The sequence below is a fragment of the Lissotriton vulgaris genome, chromosome 7 (assembly GCF_964263255.1).
Source record: "Lissotriton vulgaris chromosome 7, aLisVul1.2, whole genome shotgun sequence".
Lineage (NCBI taxonomy): Eukaryota > Metazoa > Chordata > Amphibia > Caudata > Salamandridae > Lissotriton > Lissotriton vulgaris.
This window is the reverse complement of record NC_141695.1, coordinates 615,204,611-615,231,497: the sequence shown is the minus strand read 5'-3', so window position 1 is coordinate 615,231,497 and position 26,887 is coordinate 615,204,611.

Genomic DNA, 26,887 nt, shown 5'->3' with positions numbered 1-26,887 from the left:
CAAGAAATAGACCAAAAAACAAACTCTTCTACATGATGAATAAGAAAATATATTCAAACAAATTGCCTTTTTAAAATCTAATTTCTGAGGGCTCCCTATACAAAAGACCAGAAATCCTGTAGTCGACCCTTTAACAAAATTCACAGATATTTACATTTCAACACAATGGCAAGAGATAATTTACTGACCCCGAAATGAGAACATTCGCAGACTGCCTGCAAATAGGTCAGGTTAAGCCTCGGTTGAAGAGAACGTCTGTTGATGTAAACTCCTTAATAAACTCAGACCCGTAAGTGTATTTCCCTTTGTCTGCAAAGTATTAGAAGATAATACACAACTGAAAAATCAAATCAACACAAACAGCCTTCTAGACTAGAACCTAACTTGCTTCAGGAAAGATTCCAGCACAGAAACAGTACTCTATTTGTGATTAATGATACCTTTAAGATCATAAACAAAGGAGAGTCTTGCATTCTAGTCCTTCATTATCTTGCAGAGGCATTTGATAGAGGTAACCATAGAAACTTCAACACTCTTTAAAATCTTGTGGCAATTGACAGCAATGTTTTACAGTAGTTCAGGGCCTACCTCACAGACAAGTCAAATGCAGTTAAGACTTAAAACCACTCCTCTCTCCTCCCCCCACTGGAAACTTGAAGGTTCCATACAGGTCTCTACACGTTTACCCTAAACATGGACACTGAAGAACTGAGAGATCTAGGTCTGAATATGAATTAATACGCTGAAGACATTCAACAGAGAAAAAATAGTTCAAAAAATGTTTTCTCCTACGATATTCTTGAGATTATCAGTGATATAAAGAAACTTAGAAGAAGTCTGTTATTCAAGACGTGCATTAACTGTTGTATATATTCTGTTCTTTATCTTAATACTGTGTTTTTGTAATGTTACATATTATATATGTTTAAAGAATGTGACCTCAACAATTACCTGATCCCTGGTAAATAAAATAAATACTCAAATAAAAAATCAAAGACAAACAGAACATATCTGCACAGATAACTGTCCAAACGCCTGCAGCACATAAATGAAGCTACATTTAAAGAACAGAACATACAGTGCCCACAACCATACCACATGCATCCAATCCAGCGCATAAATTACAGACTGAATCATCCTATGCGCTCACTGTACCAAACAGATAACAGAACACATCCTTCATGTAGCTCGAAAAACTATTGTACATGTTTTGCATTAACAATATAAATATTAGAAACCATTCTAAATTTCAGATAATACCTCATAAAACCTTCCACTCACTAAACTCATGCTCACCTTTTACAATTGACTTCAAAGATAAAGAAGATAGAAGCATCCCTGCATAAGCAATTAAATAAAAACAAAGTTCCCGTAAATGTGAGAATTATGTATTGTGTATAGATTCATACCAACCCATACAAGTTTGTCATGTACATGCATGGAAGTGATAAGTGATGAGCAGAGTAATAGTCCTAGTATCAACCACATTAGATTAAGCTCATCACCTGGAGAAAAGGTGTCTCCTATTTTCTGGACAGAGAGAAGACAATCAAATGCACCCATGTTCACAAATTAGCACTGTCATGAAGTGAGATTGTACGATACAATGGGTACTTGCAATAAAGATTGATCAAGGTACCCTGTATTATTTAAAGGTCGGCAAAGCCTAATGTAATGTTTTAATTGCCGTATCTGAACTTGTTCTTGAGGTAGTGAATATATGCTTTGTCTAATTATAAAGCTGATGCAGATTGAACGCAGAACAAGACAGGGCTGCCCGTTATCACCGTTCCTTTTCGCCATTGTGTTGGAGCCCCTGGTTTGTATCCTAAGGCAGCGGCATGCTCAGGCAGCGCTCCGTTTTCAACAGCGGGCTTTGGCGGTGTCAATGTATGCCGATGATATGGTCCTCTATATACGTGAGCCTGAAGTACACCTAGAGAAACTGATACGGGAATACATTAGATTTGAATGGTACTCTGGGTTGGGAATAACTTGGTACAAGCCTGTGGTTTTTGCGTTAACAGACTGTACAAAAAAGGTGCAATTGGAATACCCCGTGAAATGGAATGATGGGCCTGTTAAATACCTGGGTGTGTGGGTTCACAAAGACCCTCAGATTGCTGTGCGCGAAAATTATGGGACCGCTATAAGTAAACTTGAAGACAAAGTTGATCGCTGGATACAGCTCCCATTAACGCTTGCAGACAGAGTGGCGCTGATAAAAATGGTGGTCCTCCCAAAGTTACTATATTTATTTGTCAACATTCCCGTTATCTTAAGACAGAATTTCTTTACTGTATAGCGAAGTGTATTGATCACCTTGGTCTGGGGTGGGAGAAAGCCACGTCTTAAGTGGGAGGTTCTGACGCTACCGTACGAAACGGGGGGGTTTCGTGTGCCAGACATGAAATTGTATTATTTGTGCGCTCAAGCGCAATATGCGTCATATTGGCAGACTGTGCCGCCCTTTACGCCACATGTGGCAGTGGAGGCAGGTGCTGTTCACCCGATACCACTACAGGCGATGGTGGGTAATGATACTACAGTATTCGAGAAAGATGAGATCGATACAATACACTGCACACGACATGCATGGAGGGAACTGGGGAGACGGGCTGGGAGATTGCCATTGTATGCACCCGCAATGCCACTGCTTCATCATGGACACATTTCTGTGACATGTGAAATGGGGGCTGTGAAACTTTTGCAGTCTATAAATAAGCGCACTATGGGCGATATGTATTCAGGTGGGAAGTTTCTTAGATTGCCAGCATTTTTGGGTGATGGGGGCGGCTAGGTCATGGCTACTTTTATTTATAGCAGACTGAGATCTGCCATTAACCTTTTCGATGCTAATGACGGAACTGCTCTGTCATCAGCCGCGGTAGCGCTGTGCTGATGACGGAGCGGTTCCGTCATGGCCCGCTCGCCGCGCCTGCGCTGGGCGTTCCATTGAGCGGGCGGGGCCATGACGGAACTACTCAGTCATGAGCACAGCTCAACCGAGGCTGGTGACGGAGCGGTTCCGTCACCAGCATGGGCGTGCCGCGCGGCCGCCCCGCCACCTTAGCGCTGCGGCGGAATAGCCGCTGCAGCGAAGGTGCTAAAGCCTTGTATCCTAGTTATCCTGCGGAACCTCCTATTCTTGCGGCGTTGCAGCATATTTATGTTGCACAAACGAGGGGAAAATGATTGCTTGTTTATGTAATGCTTCGCAGGCAGATAAAGTGGATGTGAGGGTGGGACGGATGGATAAATGGAATGCTATTTTGCCGCAGGCCCTGACAGAGGATAAATGGGGATCCTGTTGCAAACTGACGGGTCAATTTACTGCTAATGGAAATTTGCGTTTAATTCATTATAAATACATCCATCAAATATATTATACGCCCGCTCAACTTTTTAAATATGGGTTGAGAGATTCGGATCATTGCAGACGCTGCAGGGTTGAAGCAGCTGATTTTCAGCGTTTGGCATGGAGCTGTGGTAGAGTAGCAGAGTTTTGGGGAAAGGTGACTGAAGCATTAACAACTATGGTGGGTGAACCTGTGCTTTGCACCATGCCTATTTGTCTGCTAGGTAATGTACTGAACCTTAAATTGTGCAATCGCAAGCTGGTGGCTCTGGCACTATTATTGGTTAAACGCATGGTATCAGTGCATTGGGGGTGGTAAGCCTGCACCTAAGTTTCAGCAATGACTGAAGGACATGGCTTTCTGCCGTGACCAACTTTTGTGTTATTGGGAAGAACTGCCCAGGGCTTCTAGGCCTAAAGATTTCTGGGATCCCTTTACTGCATATCTTATGGCTCAATCACCTGACTGATCGAATTCTGGAATCTGTCTATGTCTTTGGTGGTTCACGATGTCTCGTACCGCAGCTGATCAACTGTGCCAAATGTATATGTGGGAGGACTGCACCCTCTTGTGGATAGACAGTTATGTACCTCTGTAACCTGTACTCTGCATTGTATTACTGCTACCTATGTCGCTTGAGATGGATTTCTTGTTTATTGAAAAAGTTAATTAAAAAAAAAAAAATTTTAAAAAAATTATAAAGCTGATGAAGTGAAAGGGAGAAACAGGAAATCAAATGTTAAATTTCATCCAATAACTTATCTCCAATCTGTTAGGTGTATATAATTGTCTTGAGGATCTGATAGAATTTTTAAATCTTTCAGTGGAGCCAAACTCGTGCATGTTGTTTGCTAAACTGCTCCATTGAGAAAAATAAACTCTCTTGGATATAGATAAGCTGGAAATAATGTGATAAACCCCTTCATTCCCCAGAATTGAGTGCCCAAAAAACGTTTAATTATAATTGTATGCTGCTAAAATGTATACCCTTGTCCTAAAAAGAATTCAAGAAAGTCAAGGGAGTATGTAGCTTTATGCCGAGTTGCTAAAACTCTGGGCAATAATTCATGATCTTGCAAATAAAAATAATCAGATAAATCTGATCATCTGTGATTATCAAGGCAGGAGAATTTTTCCTGAAACAAAAGCTGCAACAAAACAGCGTTTCCTAATAAGTGAAATTGTACACTTCACAATGGTCAGTTGATTGAAGAATACAGTGGAGTCTGTAGTGATGAAAACAAAAAATGCTTTCTGCATCGAAATAAGAATCCTTATTGTCTAATGACGTATAGGTATGCAAACCATCCAGGAGTAGTTAATCTGCTTTAGTGTCCCATGGACTTGCAAACTAACCTAGCATAACACTGTCATCAAATGAAATGCGTAGAGCATGTGAATATTTTTGGCAAAACCACTGGCCCCAGCATCTGATACAGAACTCTTTCCGTGACAATGCCGCCAGTTAAGAAATGATCAGTGATGTTGACAGCTTGATAGCTCCTTGTGTGTGGATGAATGTGGCTTCAACTGCTGTATTACATGAAACGGTGTAGAATATTCGAAAAGATAGTGCCCCTGCAGCATCCTCAAGATGATAATCAGCATTCTAATGCAGAAAGGGAAGCCTAAATGTACTACAAAAATATAATCACAGTGAATGAATGCACCTGTTACTGCCCGAGCAAAAGACAATCACCCTACTAATTATCACCCATTGACTTCAGATGTCAGCGTTTCAGGGAGAGATGGCAAAATGACCTCTAATCTTCAGAATAAGGGTCATCCCTTCTTGCACAGGAATGTCAATTCTCTGAGGTTAACTGTGTAGAGAATCGTGATTTTATTAAAGACAAAGGGCTAGCATTATGCAAACCTTTTATTCACCACTTCTGAGCAGCACTTAAAAGCTTCAACTAGAACAACATAAAGTCATAAAACAGTTGAACATCCAACATGTACATAAATCCCCAACATTTCAATCTCATCCTCTTTTGTTTCTCTTCTTCTTCTGATACCTTTTTTCCATCTTCATCGAACATCTTTCCCTGACTTAATTCATTGAGACTCTGAAATTATCCAAAATTAAAATACAATGAAATAAGTTCCACGCAGCATTATGCATACAAATCTCCATATTAAACTTTAATATATCAATTTAATTTAAAGCACCACTTTTGTAGGTATTCCATTTCAACCATCTTCTTACCTCATCCACCTTCAAGGAAGGAAGTTAATACTAATGGAGGTAAGAGCGGTGGGGCCTGACGGGGATTTCGACAGATGATGATGAGGGAAAATGAATTATTTATTTAATTTCCTTTGCAGTCGTCTGTTGAATTCCCCCCATACCGGCCCCACCGCCCTTACCTGCACTTCGGAGGCCCATGGTGGTGGGTGCCACGGCTTAACCTGGGGTACTAGACTGTTCTTGGCCTGTTGGGCAGCCTGAACATGGTTTTATAGCACGGTTTATGGCAGCTTAACTGCATTGCTTCCACCTCTGCAGATTTCATCGATATCCTATCGCATCCTACAGAGCGAAACGCACAACATGACTGGCAGATTCAGGGATCAGAATTCTTGAAGCACCTAGGTATTGCCTTTATTCACTGAAGTGCAGGTGTATTCTGTTATTTTTGCACTCTGAATGCCAGAGATTAGTGAAACACGTCCAAGATGGCCTCCATCCTGTTCTAGCTGAGATGCCGATGTCAGGACACAACAGATCTATAAGTGGCAAGTAAGACTTTTCATATGGCCCCAACGTCTCTCCATGGACTTAAACAGCACCTCCCATCCTGTGAGCAGTAGGATATCACTTAGAGAATGAAACTGATCTCCTGATCTCTCCATAGCTGCCTGCTGTCCTGCCTGACCTTAAAATGGTGGGTGAACACAAGAGGCGATTAATTTATCAAGAGTTATCTACAGTTCTGTAGTAGGGGATCTCTGTGTATAGTCATAATCTAGTGAATAGTCCCGCCCATGTGCGTGGACCCCAGCAATCAAAAATAATCTCTTAAATTGTCAAAATAATGCAGAAACTGCAAAGACACTTAAGAGAGAATTTAAAGACAAATAATGCAGCCTATATCCACAGGCTACACTGTCCAGTACTTCAACTAGAAATTCCACCAAAAAACACTACACATAATACAGCCTGCCAGTTTCTACCATAGAGAAACTTTCCTCCCCCAGTCAAAGACTCTGGAATGATAGAGAGGAAGGTAGGGACAGACAAGCCCCATAGGCTGCCATTATGTGGCTTAAATAGGATACTGTGCCTTTAAGAGAACTTTCCAGAACTTCTCCCAGTATCCCAGAATGCATAGCAGGTCCCTCTACTTTCAGTTCTTTTTTCCGGCTCCTGCTTACAGGACCCTGGCATTGAGCTCTCCCTTGTTTCAAGGGTTTATTGGATTTTTTGGCACTTTTGTGTTCTAAAAGTGTTTCAGTTTACTCTCTTGGTGTTCTCTTTCTCTTTTGTGTGCTGTTTCAGGCGTTTTAGGGCTCTAAAATGCCTGGCCTTTTTGATAAGTGTCCAGCATGTGGGAGGAAGAAGGCCAAGAGTGATCCCCATGATGTCTGCATCGTCTGCCTCCCTGAAGATCATGTCCCTGAGGATTGTGTCATCTGCCAGCAGTTTACTGCTCGGACTCTGAGGGACAGGATGAAGATCAGGCTTTCTGGCCTTGATGAGAGGCGTCTGCAGGCTGCAGGTGGGTCTAGGCAGGCTGGGAAGGTTCCCTCTGCCTCTGCTGAGGCCTCTGGGGGGCTCCCCAGAGGCAGGAAGTCCAGCAAACGGTCCCGGTCTCCGTCGACGTCGATTGCATCGACGACGACGTCGAGAGGGATGACGGCGGTGTGCTCCCCTTCTACCCGGGGCTCCGGGTTGAGACGGCGTGACGGCTCGACGTCGAAGATTATGGAGAAGTCGCCGTCGAAGCCACCGTCGACGTCATCGTCTTCGTCGACGTCAAGGTCTTCCTATCGACGCCGAAGGCGAAGTGACAAGCATCGACGCTCGCCGTCGAGGCGACACCGTCGATCGCCGTCGAGGCACCGGTCGACGTCGAGGGGCTCCTCGACGTCAAGAGCATCAAGACGGAGACGGCGACGTTCGTCGTCGAAGACGGAACGCTCGACGTCGCGGAGGCGGCGTACGACGGCACGGAGGAAGAGGTCGACGTCGAGGGGTCGGCGTTCGACGTCGAGAAAGAGAGGGTCGACGTCGCGGAGGCGGCGTTCGACGCCAGAGTCACGGAAGCGTCGTTCGACGCCAGAAAAGCGACGCTCGACGTCGAGCAGACAGAGGTCGGCGTCTGGGAGTCATTCAGCCTCTCCAAAACGGCGCAAGAGGGATTCTAGTCCCAGAAGTCACGCTGCTTCCAGTGGAGGACAAAAGAGGAAGCGTTCACCTGCTGAAGGTGCTGGATCTCAGCCTCCTTCGCCTAAGGGGTCACCGGGCTCGGTGTACTCAGAGGTGTACACACCATCTCGGCCTCGGTCGCCAACTCCTCCTCCTGTTCTTAAAGAGGATCCTCCACCCAAACCTCTACTTCCTTCAGGCGACCCACCACCACCTCCGGTCCCTCCGCATGGGCCCGCCCCGCAGCCGAAGGTTCCTCCGCCGAGGTCCACTTCGCTGCCGTCTTTGCCTGTACCTCCTAAGGGGACCCCAAAACCGAAACCCCGAGAGGAGCCAAGGAAGACCCCGCCACGGAAACCGGTGGAGCGGCCACGGGCTGGCAGGTCTCGCTCTCGCTCTGGGAGAAGGGAAAGATCGCGACACAGATCGTCCACGAGGTCGAGATGCCGCCATAGGAGGCGCGAATCTCGCTCCCACACAAGGTCCTCTGGTACCAGGGACTATTCTCCTACCTTGTCGGAGTCACCGGACACGAGGGTGTCCCCGATTGATTACCTGGTGGCGTTCCATGACGTCCTTTTGAGGGGCGCTGCGAAGTTGGGCATATCCTTGACGGTGCCTACTCCTAAAACTTCCGTCATTTTTGAGACATTGCATCAAAAACACCTATCTCGTCCTCTCCTGCCTCTGGTGCCGGGCCTGGAGGAACCGGCTATGGCCCTTTTTCTCACCCCTGCGGTGACGAAGGCGGCTCCATCGAGGTTGCTGAAAAAGTACCGGGCTCCAGATTCAGATCCGGCCTTTCTGAGAACGGAACCCCCTCCGGACTCTGTAATTGTGACGGCGGCCCGCAAACAACATGCCACCACCCCGTCATCCACGGTTCCCCCGGATAAGGAGTCCAGATGGATGGATTTGGCGGGGAGGAAAGTCTGTGGAACTTCCGCTACCTCCATGAAAGCTGCGAGTGCCACGGCGCTGTTGGGCCGATACGACCGCGCCCTCTGGGACTCCCTCGAGCGATTTGCAGAGCACTTACCTCACGAGAAGCGTGAGGACTTCCAGCAAGTGCTGAATGAAGGGATGCTGGTGGCGAACCAGATTATCAGCGCTGCTGCGCACTCTTCCCTGTTGGCTGCTCATGGGTTTTGCCATGGAGTCAACCAACGACGCCACGCATGGCTCCGGCTTTCGTCCCTGAAACCGGACGCACAGCAGAGGGTGGCCAACCTACCATTCTCCAGCGAGACCCTCTTCGGGAAGCATGCGGACGATGAGATGGCCCGCATGAAGGCGGAGGCCGAGACGCTCACGGCTGTGGGCCTGGAGAAGCCTAAAGAGACCAAGAAGACATACCGCCCCTTCCAACGGCGGTTCGGTGGGCAAGGCCAAGGACGTGGCCAGGCTTCGGGACAGTCGCAACATCAACAACAGTTCCGTAAGCCATTCCAGAAGCGCCAGAAGGGCAGAGGAGGCCAGCAGTCGGCTCCGGCGCCCAAGGGCCTGGCTGGTTCTGAACCCTAGGAACCTACTTTCCCCGGATCTGTTACCCACTCCGGTAGGGGGAAGCATTAAATTTTTTCTGGCAGAGTGGAGAAAAATTACTCAGGACAAGTGGGTGCTGAATATTGTTTGCAATAGATACAGTCTTCGGTTCACCAGCCCTCCTCCAGCAATTCCACCGGTCAGCTCGCAGTTTCAGCTGCGCGAGCTTCAGGCGGAAGCGGATATCCTGTTGAGGAAAAGGGCGATAGAAGACATACCTCTGTCTCAGAGAGGAAGAGGTCTGTACTCCCGGTTCTTTCTGGTTCGCAAGAAGGACAAGAACGAGTTCAGGCCCATTCTGGACTTGCGACAGGCAAACAAATGGATTCGCAGGGAAAAGTTTTGCATGCTGTCGTTGCATCAGATTTATCCTCAGCTGCAACAGGGAGACTGGCTATGTGCTATAGACCTACAGGATGCTTACTTCCATGTGCCCATTGCACACAAACACAGGAAGTTCCTGCGGTTCCAAGTCGGCACCAATCACTATCAATACACAGTACTCCCATTCGGACTGAAGTCTGCGCCGAGAACATTCTCGAAGTGCGCGGCGGTGGTAGCAGCACACCTGAGGAAGAACAAGGTGTTCGTCTACCCGTACCTGGACGATTGGTTGATCAAGGCATCCTCCTTCTCGGAAGCGCGAGCACACTTCCAGAAGACGTGCATTCTCTTGAACAAGCTGGGGCTGCACATCAACATGGCCAAGTCTGTCCCGACTCCGGTCCAATGCATACAGTACTTGGGAGCCTCCATCAATACGCTGTCAGCAAGCGTGTCTCCTTCGGAAGAGAGACGATTATCTCTCCTTCGGAAGGCTCAGGCTCTTATGACAACTCCATCTACAACAGTGAGGACGGTGTCTTCTCTACTGGGATCGATAGCCTCTTGTATCTTCCTGACGCCACACGCACGGCTGCACATGAGACCGCTGCAGGAGTGCTTGGAGGACCAGTGGGATCAGAGGAAAGGATCTTGGGACGACAAGATTCGACTGTCGCTGCATGCTCTTCAGTCTCTGAAGTGGTGGTGTTCGGCGGAGAATCTCCTCAGAGGGGTTCCCTTTCACAAGGACATTCCCACGCAGACTGTCGTGACGGATGCTTCTCTCCTGGGATTGGGAGCGCACTCCGGGACTCTACAGATTCAAGGAACGTGGTCGCCGATGGAGGCCACGTATCACATCAATTTCCTGGAACTCAGAGCTGTTCACTTGGCACTGAAGGCCTTCCTTCCGTCCTTCCAGACCAACTCTCTGCTTGTACAGACGGACAATACCACCACGATGTATTACCTCAACAAGCAGGGGGGCTCGAGATCACGCACTCTGTCGCAGGAGGCGCAGACGATCTGGCACTGGCTCCTAGCCAGAGGATTGACGATAACGGCTACCCATCTGCCAGGTGTGCAGAATGTTCAGGCAGACGCACTGAGCAGGCTGGTTCAGGAAAACCACAAATGGGTCATAAACGACAAAGTACTAGGAGAAGTCTTCGCACGGTGGGGAACTCCAGACGTAGATTTGTTCGCCACCACCGAAAACAGCAAGTGCAGAGACTTCGCCTCCAGGTACTTCCAGCAAGGGACGCTGGGGAATGCGTTATGGATAGACTGGACGAACAGCTTTCTGTACGCCTTTCCTCCTATCCCCCTGATTCCAGCGGTGCTCATCAAGCTGGCCCGGTCCAGGGCTCGGATGATACTCATTGCCCCGGAATGGCCCAGGCAGTGGTGGTTCACGGACCTACTTCACCGGTCTCTCCTTCCTCACATTCGGTTGCCATGCAGGCCGGACCTTCTCACGAAGTTCGGGGGACAGATGTTACACCCCAACCGCGGCATGGCTCCTGAGATAGTGCAATATGGTCATCTGAATCTGCCCGATGATTGCATGGACATACTGAAGGAGTCTAAGAGACCTTCCACTCGGACTTCATATGCTTACAAGTGGAAGAGGTTTTGTATCTGGTGCCAGTCTAAGAACCATGATCCTACGACCTGTAAGGAAGATGTCATCCTTCCTTACCTCTTACATTTGGCGCAGTCTGGCCTTAATGTTCATTCCATTAAGGTACATCTTGCTGCGTTGACTGCCTACAGGAAAGGCCCTTCACAGACTTCCTTTTTCCAGATCCCTGTGATCAAAGATTTTCCGGAAGGATTGAAGAAAGTATTCCCTCCTGTCAGGCTTCCTTCGCCTTCATGAGAATTGAATGTGGTGCTGTCCAGATTGATGAAGGAGCCTTTTGAACCTATTCATAAGGCTTCGTTGCAGCACCTGTCCTGGAAAGCGGCGTTCCTCGTGGCCATTACATCGGCCCGCAGGGTGAGTGAAATTCAGGCGTTGTGTTGTACTGAACCTTATACTGTGTTTCATGCTGCTAAGGTTGTTATGCGTACTCACCCTAAATTTCTTCCCAAGGTTATTTCTGATTTTCATGTCAACCAGACCATAACTTTGCCTACGTTTTTTCAGAACCCTTCTTCTCCAGCGGAGAGGTCCTTACATTCCCGGGATGTTAGGAGGGTGTTGAAATTTTATCTGGATAAAACCAAAGATATTCGTAGGTCTGACCAGTTGTTCATTAATTATGGCTCGGTCAGGACGGGTCTTGCGACCTCTAAGCAGTCCATCTCTAGGTGGATTGTGTCCTGCATACAATTATGTTACCAAAAGGCTAATAAGACCTTAGGAGGTAAGCCTAAGGCTCATTCCACCAGGGGCAAAGCTGCCACGACGGCTCTGCTCCGTAACGTGCCGACTGCTGAAATCTGCAAGGCAGCCACTTGGAAGTCGGTTCATACCTTTGCTAAGCATTACTGCCTGGACACTGACGCCAGGGCAGACGCTCAGGTTGGGCAGGCTTCGCTGCGGAATTTGTTCGCACAGTAGTGGCGTTATGTATTTATTCTCCACCGCCGCTCTGGTGTGGGGATGGGCTTGCCATTCTATTCACTAGATTATGACTATACACAGAGATCCCCTACTACAGAAGGAGTAGTTTCTGTCCTGTAACTCCAGTTCTGTAGTAGGGGTATCTCTGTTATAGTCATAAGCGCCCGCCCTCCTCCCCGGTAGAGATATTTCGGTATACACCTGTTACAACGCAACTTTTACAACTACCTACTGTTACAACGCAACTTTTACAACGCATACCATTACAACGCATTGCGCTGGGGGGCGCTCTAGGATAGGGAATAAGTATAATTTACTATCCAACACCTTCCCTAGTGTCCACGGGGACTGGAGTTGGAATAGTAAATTATACTTACCACTATCCAGCACCTCAAAGCGTTATGCGTTGTAATGGTATGCGTTGTAATGGTCGCGTTGTAATGGTAGGTAGTTGTAATGGTATGCGTTGTAACATGGTACATCCAGATATTTCATCATGTACGTAATGCGACAGGTCTGGCGTGCTTCCCCTTCAAAAAGAACTGAAAGTAGAGGGGCCTGCTATGCATTCTGGGATACTGGGAGAAGTTCTGGAAAGTTCTCTTAAAGGCACAGTATCCTATTTAAGCCACATAATGGCAGCCTTTGGGGCTTGTCTGTCCCTACCTTCCTCTCTATCATTCCAGAGTCTTTGACTGGGGGAGGCAAGTTTCTCTATGGTAGAAACTGGCAGGCTGTATTATGTGTAGTGTTTTTTGGTGGAATTTCTAGTTGAAGTACTGGACAGTGTAGCCTGTGGTTATAGGCTGCATTATTTGTCTTTAAATTCTCTCTTAAGTGTCTTTGCAGTTTCTGCATTATTTTGACAACTTAAGAGATTATTTTTGATTGCCGGGGTCCACGCACATGGGCGGGACTATTCACTAGATTATGACTATAACAGAGATACCCCTACTACAGAACTGGAGTTACAGGACAGAAACTACTCCATCTACACAGATATGCATCATTGGTCCCATCTGATCTTGAGCCTGAGGTAAGCACAGACCATTTGCAAGTTTCCACACCAACACTATCAACTACCTGCAGTTTGTGTGTTCGGGGCTCGTCATTGCCATTACACCAGTATACCATCAATTGCCAAATGAAAGCAGTTAGTGAAGCATATCATAATATGAAGTTCTACCGCTGGGGAGAAATTAATATTCTCTAGCGCCCATTACCCCCTGGGCAACTGCTGACCCAACAGATCTTCAGCCGGCAGTCAAAAGGAGCACAACTCACTGAGCGCTTCTGACCAGAGCCCTTTTGCCCTCCACTCCACAATCCAGCTCACTCACTGCGTCTTCCCTGTGCCTATACCCCAGATTCGGATTCATCACGACATACAACCACTACTGTTCAAAGCGCATCAAGCCGCGGATACCACCACTCCCACACTCACCCATTAAAGGAAAGTCTGAGACAGATAATACCATGGACATGACTTTAAAAAAAAATAGCAGAAGTACATGACCTGGCTAAATCTACCACATTTAACACGGATATGTTGCAGCAAGAACTGTGTGCTATTTGATCTGACATCAATACGATTAACGCCAGAACAACAGAGGCGGAAACGTGGTTCAGTTCCCTAGAAGGCAGATATCCCAGGTCTCCAGATCTTGAATCTGAGTAAATCACAAGTGATGCCCTCCCTGTGGTGGTGAGCATCAGCAAGGCCTACCAGTGCAAGGAATTCACCATTCTCTGCACAGAGTCCTCAGACCAATAGGAAGAAGTTGGCACAGAAAGTGGAATAGAAAAGACAGAGTTTATTAAACCTCATGAGGTGGAACTACATTCACACAGCACCCTTCGGTAATGCATGAAGTAGCACACTGAATGGAAGGAGCTTGGTCCTTTTATACCCACACAGGGGCTCAAATGAAGGCAGTACAAGTACAGAATGCTGTTTGTAAGTACATATAAGGTCATACAGAAAGTGTACAAGCAACAAGTGGGAGGGGCTAACAGTTAGCTAATTCTGGTGGACACATCCTGACAGTTACAAGTTGTGGAAAGCTGTAAGCTCAACTGAGCATTTGCGAAGCAGAAGAGGCTAAATATATCTCGTCTCTAGGCTGATTTCAAGAGCAGTTAACAGGGAGGTAGGACAGAGCGCATGGCAAACAAAATGGCTGCCAGAAATACAAAATGGATTCCGCAAAATGGACAAGATAGTCTCTAAATACAACATGTCTTCTGCTAATGCTTAACCTAATCGCTGCTAAATTACAACTGACGACCCTTTCAGCATTAGCTGAAGACATTCAAATATCTGGGGTAATCTAGATATGCATCCTGTACATTGATGCTCATCATCTCAGCAATCTCTTTATTTAACATTTGCTGTGCTTTTATATCTGCAATATTTATTTTGGCAGGTGTACAAGCAGTGATGCACATGGAGCAAAGCATAGGACCACATTGTATACAAGTACAGCATGTAAATAGTATCACCAGTAGTATACATAGAATAGTCAGTAGCTCCAGCCCCAAGTAGCAAAGAGTGTCCATATCCAGTTTGAAAATGTCTATGTACCAGTCTCTGTGTGAATTTCTGCAGCAATCTTATGCAGTTTTGAGATTGCATCACATACTGAAGGCGAGTGATCCGGTATAAACACACAACAACTACTACCGATGATACGACATGCACCTCCTCGATCAGCCAAAATCACGGCTAACACCATCCTATTTTGAAGAGCTACAATCCTCGCAATTTGTAGTTCCTCTGTAATGTTCCCAAGTGCCATAGCTGTTTGATTGGTAACAACTTCCACAACACAAGTTAATCGCCTTATCTTTCTGCTATTCAATGCAGCACCCATAAAGAAGAACAAACCCAAATTGAAATTGACATATTGTTGCAAAGTGGTATCTGTCTGGTCAACTTCATCTAAACTTATTGTTCGTTTATATCTATTCTTGGAAATGCCATTATACAACTTTAAATTCAGGTGGTATGATGGAGGGGCCAAGAACACAGGTGGTAACAAAAATTATATGTAACATACCCCAGATCACCCAACAGGTAATTGATAGTATCCTTTATTACCACATACAAAATAAGTATTATGTGAAGACGTAAAACTGCTGTTATCAGCACCTTCAATAGTCAATGTCAAAATACATTCACTCCGTCCTACTGGAATTCTCCCAACACTACTTATACACAGTTCTGCTTTAGCTCTGGTCACAGAAATTACAAAAGGTCCATTGTCTTTGATAGTCCTCATTTTCGTGAAGACATATGGTGTTGAAATATTGTCTGGTTGGTATTCTTCCCATTCCCATTTAGTCCCTTTAGTTTGAGGATAACCATCTTCATCTTGATAGCATACTTTCTTAAGACGAAAGATAATTCCTCCTACTGAAGGCTTTCCGAAAGCAAACAAAAGAGCATACCAAGCTTGACAAGAACCATTATGGGAAAACGGTAGAGGAATAAAAGGTGTTCCTCCTTTCTTTTGGTGTGCAGGTATCATTCTACACACCCAACAGTTGGTAGCATTCGTAGCATTGTGTGTATGATGCAACATCTGCATGAATGTGTTATTTAAGTAGGACTGTTGATGTTTCTGCTCATAGTAGGGAAGTGTAAAATAGTGATGTTCCACTGAAGCTGGAGTAGTGGCAACAAGGCTGTCTAGCAGGAGCCACTTTCTCAACAAACCGGGTGATTATCGCCATAACCACCAGAGCAACAACAAACCCTACAGCACAAATGATTCTTTTGTTATTCATTTCAGCAACAGTGATAATTGATCTTACTGAAATTCATTGAAAACAATTGTTAGAGCTCTTATCCCTAACTATGGGCGCAAAATCCACTCTGCTCGCGAAATTTGCAAATTTTCGGCAATTTCTCGATCGCGAATCTCACAAAATTGCCGAAATATTTGCGAATTCGCAAGCGGGCGGATTTATTTTTTGGGCCTACAGGAAGCACAGTTAAGGCAGGTGCTCGAGTTGTAGCTAACTTTGTAACCATTTTAGAATGGCGCCGGCAAGCTGCCAGAGTGCTTGCTGGCGCCATTCTAAAATGGTTACAAAGTTAGCTTCAAATCGGGCACCTGCCTTAACTCTGTAAGTGCTTCCTGTGGGCCAAAAATTAAACCTTAACAGAAAGCACTTACAGATATAAAGCAGGTGCCCGAGTTGAAGCTCAAATTCAGTAACGTTTTAATCAGCCTAAAAAATTAGTGAGCACGGTCGAGGCTGGGCAAGTGTGCTTTAACCCCATATCTGCCGTCGAAAATTAGCTGTAATACCCGAGGGAGGCATTTGCATCCCTGAGTATCCCGAGCACAATCCCCGTTCCTCTGACCAGGAGGCTGCTTTCTCCTCACCTGCGGCCCTGCTCCCTCTCTGATCCTTAATACACGAGGCATGTTGACACGCATAGAAGCCCCGCACCACACACTAGCGGTATCAAACGTTTTCCCGCCCTTTCCCAACTATGATTGACAGCTCACTCAAGGGACTTCTGCGCCTTTTGGCGCTGTGGCAAAGTTACAGGCACACATGGTCAGTGTAGACACATCTTCTGGCCCTTCGCAGCTGCAGTGTAGGAAAAGCACTATCATTTACCCAACGAGGTAGCTTTTACTGGATTAGCCAGTAGAAAGTACTCCAGTTGAGTAGAGGTATTGCACAAAACGGTGGCATCTTCGTGGATAACTATGCAGGGCAGGATTCATTCTGGCATGGAGCTCCTGTCACAAAAATTAAACCTCAACAGGAAGCACTTACAGATATAAATAAAGCAGGTGCCCGAGTTGAAGCTCAAATTCAGTAACGTTTTAATCAGCCCAAAACATTAGTGAGCACTGTCGAGGCTGGGCAAGTGTGCTTTAGCCCCATATCTGCCGCCGAAAATTAGCTGTAATACCAGAGGGAGGTCTTTGAATACCTGAGTTTCTCGAGCACAATCCCCGTGTAGTTCCTGTGACCAGGAGGCTGCTTTCTCCTCACCTGCTGCCCTGCTCGCTCTCTGACCCTTTATACACTAGAGGCATGTGAACATGCATAGAAACCCTGCACCACACACTAGCGGTATCAAACGTCTTCTCGCCCTTTCCCAACTATGATGGACAGCTCACTCAAGGGACCTCAGCGCCGAATTGGAGCTGTGGCAAAGTTATAGGCACACAGGGTCAGTGGAGACAAATCTTCTTGCCCTACGCAGCTGCAGTGTAGGAAAAGCACTATCATTTACCCAACGAGGTAGCACTTACTGGATTAGCCTGTAGAAAGTACTCCAGTTGAGTAGAGGTATTGCACAAAACGGTGGCATCTTCGTGGATAACTATGCAGGGCAGGATTCATTCTGGCATGAGGCTCCTGTCACAAAAATTTAACCTCAACAGGAAGCACTTATACATATAAATAAAGCAGGTGCCCGAGTTGAAGCTCAAATTCAGTAACGTTTTAATCAGCCCAAAACATTAGTGAGCACTGTCGAGGCTGGGCAAGTGTGCTTTAACCCCATATCTGCCATTGAAAATTAGCTGTAATACCAGAGGGAGGTCTTTGAATCTCTGAGTTTCTCGAGTGCAATCCCCGTGTAGTTCCTGTGACCAGGAGGCTGCTTTCTCCTCACATGCTGCCCTTCTCGCTCTCTGACCCTTTATACACAAGAGGCATGTTGACACGCATAGAAGCCCCGCACCACCCACTAGCGGTATTAAACTTCTTCCCGCCCTTTCCCAACTATGATAGACAGCTCACTCAAGGGACCTCGGCGCCTTTTGGCACGGTGGCAAAGTTACAGGCACACATGGTCAATGGAGACAAATCTTCTGGCCCTTTACGTAGCTGCAGTGTAGGAAAAGCACTATACATTTACCCAATGAGGTAGCACTTACCGATTAGTCAGTAGAAAGTACTCCAGTTGAGTAGATGCAAATCGCAAAAAAATCTGCGATTTTGCTGGAAAATCCGCAAATTTGCAGACTTTTTTGCGATTTCGTGCGAATTCGTGGACCGCAGACCTGCAAAATTTGCCCATACTTATGCATCCCTTGGGAAGTCGCTGATTTCTTCACCACGGGCCAAGACGGGTGTCACTACACTAACACAGGACTGATCCACCCCTTTGCCACTTCGGCTCTCCGTTTCACTAACCCAGGGCGGTAGCTCAACCAGTCTTTTTCAACACTGCAGATTCTTTCCTCGGTCTCAAGTGGTATCGCAATGCTCCAGGAATCATGTGGTCCGGAAAGACTTCCGCAGATTCGTCAGGTGAGATAGCTTGACCTTTCTCCGTCTCCAGAATCTCTCGATGGTCGGTCAGCACAGCAGATTCCACCAAGTTAGGCGACACACGCTTATATTGTGTGCTATGGACCTAGTTCTTCTTGCTCGTCACTCTAACTACTGTCCTTGTCGCAAGGATCACTTGCTCCGGACCTCGCCACCTCGATTCCAGACTGTTCGATCTGTCGAAGACCTTGACCATCACATAGTCGCCAGGACGGAGTTCATGGGCCTCACCTGTAGATCTGTCAGGAAGCGCTTCTCGAACCTGTTGATGAATAGAGATCAAACTGTCGGTTAACTGTGCCAAATAATCATTAATCAAAACACAAGGAACATCATGTATGGGGCGTGGCTTAGGAACTCCCCAAATATTCATTGGTCTCCCAAAGACCACTTCGTACGGGGTGAGGCCAGATTGTGAATGTGGCACAGATCTTATGGACAACAATGCCAAGGGTAATGCATCTGGCCACTTCAAAGATGTGGAAGCCAGTATTTTCGCCAACTTCAATTTCAAAGTAGCGTTGATCCTCTCCACTAATCCTGCTGATTGTGGGTGGAAGACTGTATGGAATTTCTGTTTGATCCCTAATCCTTTCAGGACATCCTCAACAACTTGCCCAATAAAATGAGGTCTGTTGTCACTCCACAAAAGCTTACAAACACCATATCTAGGGAAAAACTCCATTAGAAGCACCTTTGCTGTGGTGAGAGCAGTATTATCGTTTCTGGGTATGCCTCTATCCATTTGCTGAAGGCACATACTGTTCCGTTGCCGACAGGCCCAACACCGCAGGAGTGAAGAACGTCCCAATCCTCTGCCCTCACCGGGACCCCCAACACCCGCAATCAAAACGGATGGTGGAGAACACGACACCGGGAGAAGGTGGGTAACAAAACAAGGGAACCCAAGGTCTTGGGAACACAACTCGTCTCCTCTAGCTTCTTGGCAGCTGACAGCTTGACACAGACGAGACCGTTAAAATGAAAGAAGGGGACAAGATTAAATTCACCCCTATTACTATGACCAGTGTCAAGTACACACGCAAACCACCGACCTCCCCGCTTACCCCGGATAACAAACGGGTGTAGCTTGATACGAAACAGGAATTCTTCCACTGCAATCGTATTGGTTGTTTCTTTGCGTAACCCCAGACCAACCACGCCCCCTCTGGAAACACCGAGAATGACTGAGGGGGTGGAATTCACAATTCTTTGGACAAAAAAGGGACAGGGGAAAAATGGTATCAAGGGAATATGAAAGATACCTAAAAAACCCCTGCAATCTAAAAAAGAACACTAAGGTAGCACAAAAACGGCCGTTATTCAGCTCCTTCGTGAAACCACCCAAACAATGCGCAAAACAAGATGGTTAGGATACAAAAAGGGGATAATTACGGGACGATACAACTCAAGGAAACGCAGCCGCGAATCCTGGAATGTCACCAAGGATCAAAAACAGGTCCCAATAAAAAGGATTCAGAAATACCCAAGGGAATAGGAAAGCAGGGGGGGGCATGGCAGGGAAAAAAGGGGATCAAAATCCAGCACTAGAAAAGACCGCTGGAAGGGAGCTCGAAGGAAGGGAAACAAGGTAGAAACACAGGAACAGGAATCACTCGGCAAGGGACCAATAACGAAACCAAGCACCTGTTTCCTGTTGGCAGCCCCCTTTTAAAGCAAGCTCTAGGGATCGTCCATAAATTCACATATGCACTTGGCACTTCTAAGGATTTATCACTATCGGGGAACTAGACAGAAGGACCCAGGCCCCCTTGAACCCCAACACATACCACCACTAGGACATATTTCAGATTATTGCAGCGTTCAAGTCAGTGGCATAACGAAACTTGAGGGGGCCCCCCTGCAAACTACATGGAGGGGGCCCCCTCCCATTCTCCGTGCCAGTCTAGAGCTCTCAGGCCAGCGACCCGCCGTATTGCAGGGGATGCGGGGTTATTGTTACGCCACTGTCACCAATACAGCTGTTATAAGTAACACTGGATGGTGGAGTTAAAGGTTGTGCTTAGTCTGCCAGCAGGCTATCATAGGTGGTGTTCCATTCAATACAGGGTCCCTGCCATCAGTAGGCCGGGGAAGATTGCCCAATTTTAGGTGGGTTTCCTGATGCAAACTACAGTCATGATATACAACATTGGGCCCACTCATCGTTCAGTTTTGACAAAAGTGCATCCACTGCTCCTTCTCATTTACGTTTTAAACCATTAGACAATGCGACAATGCAGTATTTCAAAAGCAGATGTAACGACAAAGAGCATTTTGATAATACATTTTTATTAGTAGACAATAGCAATCTTAAGAGGCATTGTAGAGCTTCATACACACTGTGACCCCAATTCATCACAGTCTCTCTCTCGCTCTCTCTCTCTCTCTCTCAGTGAGTCAGTCTCTCTCTCTGTCAGTCTCTCTCTCTGTCATTCAGTCTCTCTCTTCAGTCAGTCTCTATCTGTCAGTCAGTCTCTCTCGCTGGCGGTCAGGTTCTCTCTCTCAGTCAGTCTCTCTCCGTCAGTCAGTCTCTCTCTCTCTCTCTGTCAGTCTCTCTCTCTCTCTGTCAGTCTCTCTCTCTCTCTCTGTCAGTCTCTCTCTCTCAGTCAGTCTCTGCCTCTCCCTGTCATTCTCTCTCTGTCATTCTCTCTCTCTCTGTCATTCAGTCAGTCTCTATCTGTCAGTCAGTCTCTCTCGCTGGCGGTCAGGTTCTCTCTCTCAGTCAGTCTCTCTCCGTCAGTAAGCCTCTATCTCTCTCTCTCTCTCTCAGTCTCTCTCTCTCTGTCAGTCTCTCTCTCTCTCTCTCTCTCTCTGTCAATCTCTCTCTCTCTGTCAGTCTCTCTTGCAGTCAATCAGTCTCTCTCGGTCAGTCTCTGTCTCTATCTGTCAGTCAGTACCTCTCTACCTCAGTCAGTCAGGCAGTCTCTGTCAGTCATTCTCTCTCTCTCTGTCAGCCAGCCTCTCTCTCTGTCAGTCTCTCTCTCTCAGTCAGTCTCTCAGCCAGTCAGTCTCTCAGCCAGTCAGTCTCTCAGTCAGTCAGTCTCTCAGTCAGTCAGTATTCAGTCTCAGAGTCAGTCAGTCTCCCCTCTCTCTCCCCACTCTCTCTCTCTACTCTGTCCACTCTATATCCACTGTCTCACTCTCTCTCCACTGTCTCTCTCTACTGTCTCTCCACTCTCTCTCTACTCTCTCCACCCTCTCTACTGTCTCTCCACTCTCTCTCCACTGTCACTCTCTCTCCACTCTCTCTCCAACCTCTCCTATCTCGATCCACTGTCTCTCTCCACTTTCTGTCTCTCCGCTCTCTCTGTCCAACCTCTCCACTCTCTCTCTCTCTCCAACCTCTCCAATCTCTCCACTCTCTCTCTCCACTTTCTGTCTCTCCACTCTCTCTCTCCACGCTCTCTATCTACTCTCTTTCCATATGTCTCTCTCTCTCTCCACTCTCTCTCATTCCAGACTTCACTCTCTCTCTACTCTCTCTCCACTCTCTCCACTCTCTCCACTGTCTCTCTCTCTCTCCACTGTCACCCTCCACTCTCTCTCCACTCACTCTCCACTATCTCTCTCTTTAGTGTCTCTCTCCACTTTCTGTCTCTCCACTCTCACTCCACTCTCTCTCTCAACTCTCTCCACCGTCTCTCCACTCTCTCTCTCAACTCTCTCCACCGTCTCTCCACTCTCTCTCTCTCTCTCCACTCTCTACTCTCTCCCTCCCTCCGGTCTCACTCCACTCTCTCACTCTCTCTCCACAGTCTCTACACTCTCTCTCCACTTTCTCTCTCCACTCTCTCTCTCTCTCCACTCTCTCTCTCTCCACTCTCTCTCTCTCTCCACTCTCTCTCTCTCCACTCTCTCTCTCTCCACTCTCTCTCTCCACTCTCTCTCTCTACTCTCTCTCTCCCTCCACACTCTCTCTCTACCTCTCTCCACTCTCTCTCCACACTGTTTCTCTCCACTCTCTCTCCACACTGTTTCTCTCCACTCTCTCTCCACTCTCTCTCCACTGTCTCTCTACTGTCTCTCCACTCTCTCTCTCTCCACTCTCTCTCTCTCCACTCTCTCTCTCTCTCCACTCTCTCCCTCCACTCTCTCCCTCCACTCTCTCCCTCCACTCTCTCCCTCCACTCTCTCCCTCCACTCTCTCTCCATTGTCTCCACTCTCTCTCTCTCTCCAATCTCTCCACTCTCTCTCTCCACTCTCTCTCTCCACTCTCTCTCTCCACTCTCTCTCTCCACTTGCCTCTCTCTCTCTCCACTCTCTCTCTCTCTCTCTCTCGCTCTCTGGGGGAGCATGGGTAAATTACCGGCAAGGTACGCAGGCCATTATGTTGCACCCTCATTCTGGTTAATTATAATGTTTAGAGGAACAACAGTTGTTGCATAAATATGATAATTTTAGGACGTCAATCACCTCGACATAAACCATTGCTTGCTAAATGAGATAATAGATATTTCAATATATATATATATATATATATATATATATATATATATATATATATATATGTGTGTATATCTATATATGTCATTCAGGCATGTGATTCATTTTTGAACACTCACTTTTTGTAAAACCCTTTATAAATACAACTATCAAAAGCAATGTTGAGTAACAGTGACTCAAAAGGCAGCATTGTTCTTATATAAATAACTTTTTGAAAGCACACTGTCGTCTGGAAACATTTTAAATTCGTAAGCACAATACAAATCCTCACAAATATCTATGTATTCTCAGATGGAAAATCCCTGATAGGAAATCCATCTGGCTACTTACTAATGTTTTTACTCGGGTCAGCTACAGAGTGTGAGATTTAAAAGGAAGTACACTGGAAAATACAACCCCAATAACCAGTTGCAGGATTGCAATGTTCCCCAGGAAAACATCAGGTGTCAAAAAACCAATATGGTAGCTACTACGTCTAGCAGAAACTTTTTGCAATCAGCCAACAGGGATTTTCACTAGGGTTGTGAAAAGGCACCATCAGGGTTCAATCAATGCAGAGCAGAGAGCATGGCGGCCACGGGCTCTAAAACACACACAAATGAAGCTTGTATTAATTATTCTACCTTGTCGAAAGTCACGTGCATGTGCTATATAGCTCAAGGTTAGGGGGTGTTCAGGACACGAACTGTAAACACTTTACCACACCAGGGTTTTTCAACTGCAGCTATCAGGGTATTTTGAAATGCTTTACATATGCAGGACATTGTAATGCGTGTGCAGACCACCGTGGCCGCCCATCAAATACTAACTCCACACAATATCTGCTACACGAGCAAATAATAAACACAAGTGTTTGTTCACACTTCCTAAACGGGCCAATCCCAGCTGATAAGGAGGCACAGTTAGGCGAAGCGGCCATGCAGACTTCAAGGTCACAGTGTGCAAATTCCAATAGGGAACTGAAGGACACACTAAGCTAGAGCACTTACTATGAGGGCTACTTGCAATATCGCAACATATAAATGTCACGCTCGACTGGTTTTAGCATCCCCGATTTACACAGTACACAGACCAGGGAATACATTCACGCCAAATAGCTTCTTCCACCCGCGCTCCCCGATGTACATATGCACCTTATTTTGTTTCTGCAATGCTGTTTTACCAAGATTGGATGCCTATGGATTGCATGACAATGGATTCAGTACATGGTGCAGAATTCATTGAAAAACTGTTACACGGATATTCTGCACATATAGATCGAATGATCCATCCATCCATCGCACATCCTGTCTAAGTTGCTTACATTTATTTGTTGACGTTTTTGTTTGTGTGCTCAGTTTAAAATTGTCACTTCAGTCACACAAGTTTTATATGTCTGGCAAGGAATATAGGGGTACAAAAGGGGGGACTGATTTGCATATAGCCATGTCTGAACTGGGGTGGCAGAGTGGGCTAAAGAACGGTGATGGATTAAACCCAAATCTTTTGACTGGGTGTGAGTGTTTGATTGATTCAGATGCTCCGTCCATCACCACCCCCTTTTGTACTGGCAAGGAATATAGATCATTACCCATCAACACATGCAGCCTAAGAGAATGCTACCAAACACTGAAAAGGTGAATTCATTGTGTTTTGGCATGGTACAAAGTGGTACACCATCACAAAATGATACATTCCCTTGCTAAGTTAGACAACACTTTGCGGATTGCTGGGCTGAAACAGAGAAATATGTATTCATGCAACAAGCAAACCTTTTAGATGAAGAGAGGAAATATAACTTTAGTGGTATATGCTGTGCGGGAACTAAACATCAGTCAAGGAGCAAGTACATGTCTGCTATCTTAATCGACCCAAAGCGAGGTGACGCCCTCACAATAAAAAATCTTCATTGTTCCAGGAAACGTGTAACACATAGCTTTGAGGGGTATGGAACATCACGGAAAGTAAGGTAGTTATTTCAAGAGTGTTTTTGTACAACACAAACAAACTTTACTATCTAAAACAGCTGCCCTTTAGAGCAGAAAGCGGTGCATCATTTTCTTGAAAAACCTCTCAAAACTCGCTACTGTGGTGCTTTAAAATGACCTCTCTGATCCTCGCAGAAAGAAAATGGAATTGTTTTTGTTCGAGAGCTTTACGCTTTACACTTGCCAATACTTTCAGTAGCTCTAGTGGAAAAGTATAGCTTTAGTTGACATACATGAGATTCACCCTGGGGGGAGGTATCCATCTAAAATATATACAAAGCTGTTCCTCAACTGGTGCCACACTGTGGATCAGGACTTTCAGCCTGAAATGTATCTGCCAGGTTCAAGTGTCTAGCAATTCTGCTTACCTGAGGGCACCGACCATTTTGCTGCCTCGTCCGTTCACTTATGGGCTGCATTGCCCTATGGAAAATGCTCTCTCTGGGGCGGCCCCCCCCATCCCTTTTCCGGTGTTCTGGCGCGCTGTGACTGAAGAGAAACATTGTTTTCTCTTCAGTCCTGGGTCAGCGCTAGGAGGTCGGAGCAGGCTGCGCACAGCAGCTGCTGCTTTAGAGCCTTTCTCTCTCCCAGCTCTCTGTAGATGAGCTGAGGGGGCCGGGGGCCCCCTTCATGTACTGGACCCTGGGGGGCCCCCCGCAATGCGTGGGCTGCGGGGGTGTTTGTTACGCCCCCGGTTCAAGTTGATGTAATCCATCTGCAAAACTTCAAAAGGTGCGGTTGGTGTTGCAAACCCTCCTGTAGGAGTCTGTGTCCCTTTTCCAGGATTATACTGCCAACAGACCAAACAGGACTGCACTACTCTTTTAGCTGTGCTGGCAATTTCAGGATGCTCCCAAACTTGCATAAGCAATTTAGTTATTGCTAGAGCTCCAACATGTGCCAGCCCATGTGCCATTTGAATCATAGGTTGTAAATAGGCTGCAGGCAATTTCCACTTATTCATTTCTTTGTTACGTCAACAGCCCTCATCGTCTTACATTCCTTCTTTAGACCATTGCTCAAGTTCTTCCACAGAGGCAGATCTCTGTATATCCAATACTTCCTCTCTAGCATCATGCCATCGCTCAGCTTGTGATTTCACTACGTACATGGATGTAATGCTTCGCTGCATCGCAGTCTCATGAGCTACACAATCTGCAAAGGCATTGCCTTGTCCTATTTTGTCAAGGATTTTCTTGTGTGCGCTACACTTCATAATAGCAACTCTCTTTGGGTATGTAAGTGCAGTCAAGAGATTATGTACTAATTCTCCATGCATTATCTGCATCTCATGGGATGTCAGAAAGCCTCTTTCCTTCCAGAGTAGGCCAAAATCATGAACCACTTCAAAAGCATAGCGGCTATCCGTCTAAATGTTCACACACAAATCAGTGCTAAGTTCACACGCTCGTGTTAAAGCTATTAATCCAGCTGCTTGAGCCGACTTCTGAGGTATGCGAGCTGTTTCCACTACTGTCTCAAGCATGGTGATTGCGTAAGCAGTGAAGTCGTGCCATCTGGTAACTTCAAACAGGACCCATCAACCCACAGTTCCCCATCTACATCTGGAAGGGGCGTATAGTGCAAATCCATGCGACCCTTTGTCTGTTCCTCAGTAAGGAATATACAATCGTGAGGCTCCTTTGACTGATACTGAGTCGCAGGATATGGCAACAAAGTGGCTGGGTTCAGTGTCGCACACCTCTTCAAGGTAATATGAGGTGCTAACAGTGTCAATTCGTATCCTGTCAGGCGAGCACTAGTTAAGTGTTGTGTCTTAGTCTGATTCAAAAGGGCGTCTAATGCATGAGGTACTAGCACCAACAGTTTGTGTGTCAAAACTATCCCTTCACTCTGACGTATGGACACAGCTGTCGCTGCAACTGAACAGAAGCACCCAGGCAATGCACGAGCAACAGGATCAAGAACTGCAGAAAAGTATGCGCAAGGACGCTGCTTGTCCCCGTGTGTCTGTACTAAAACTGACAATGC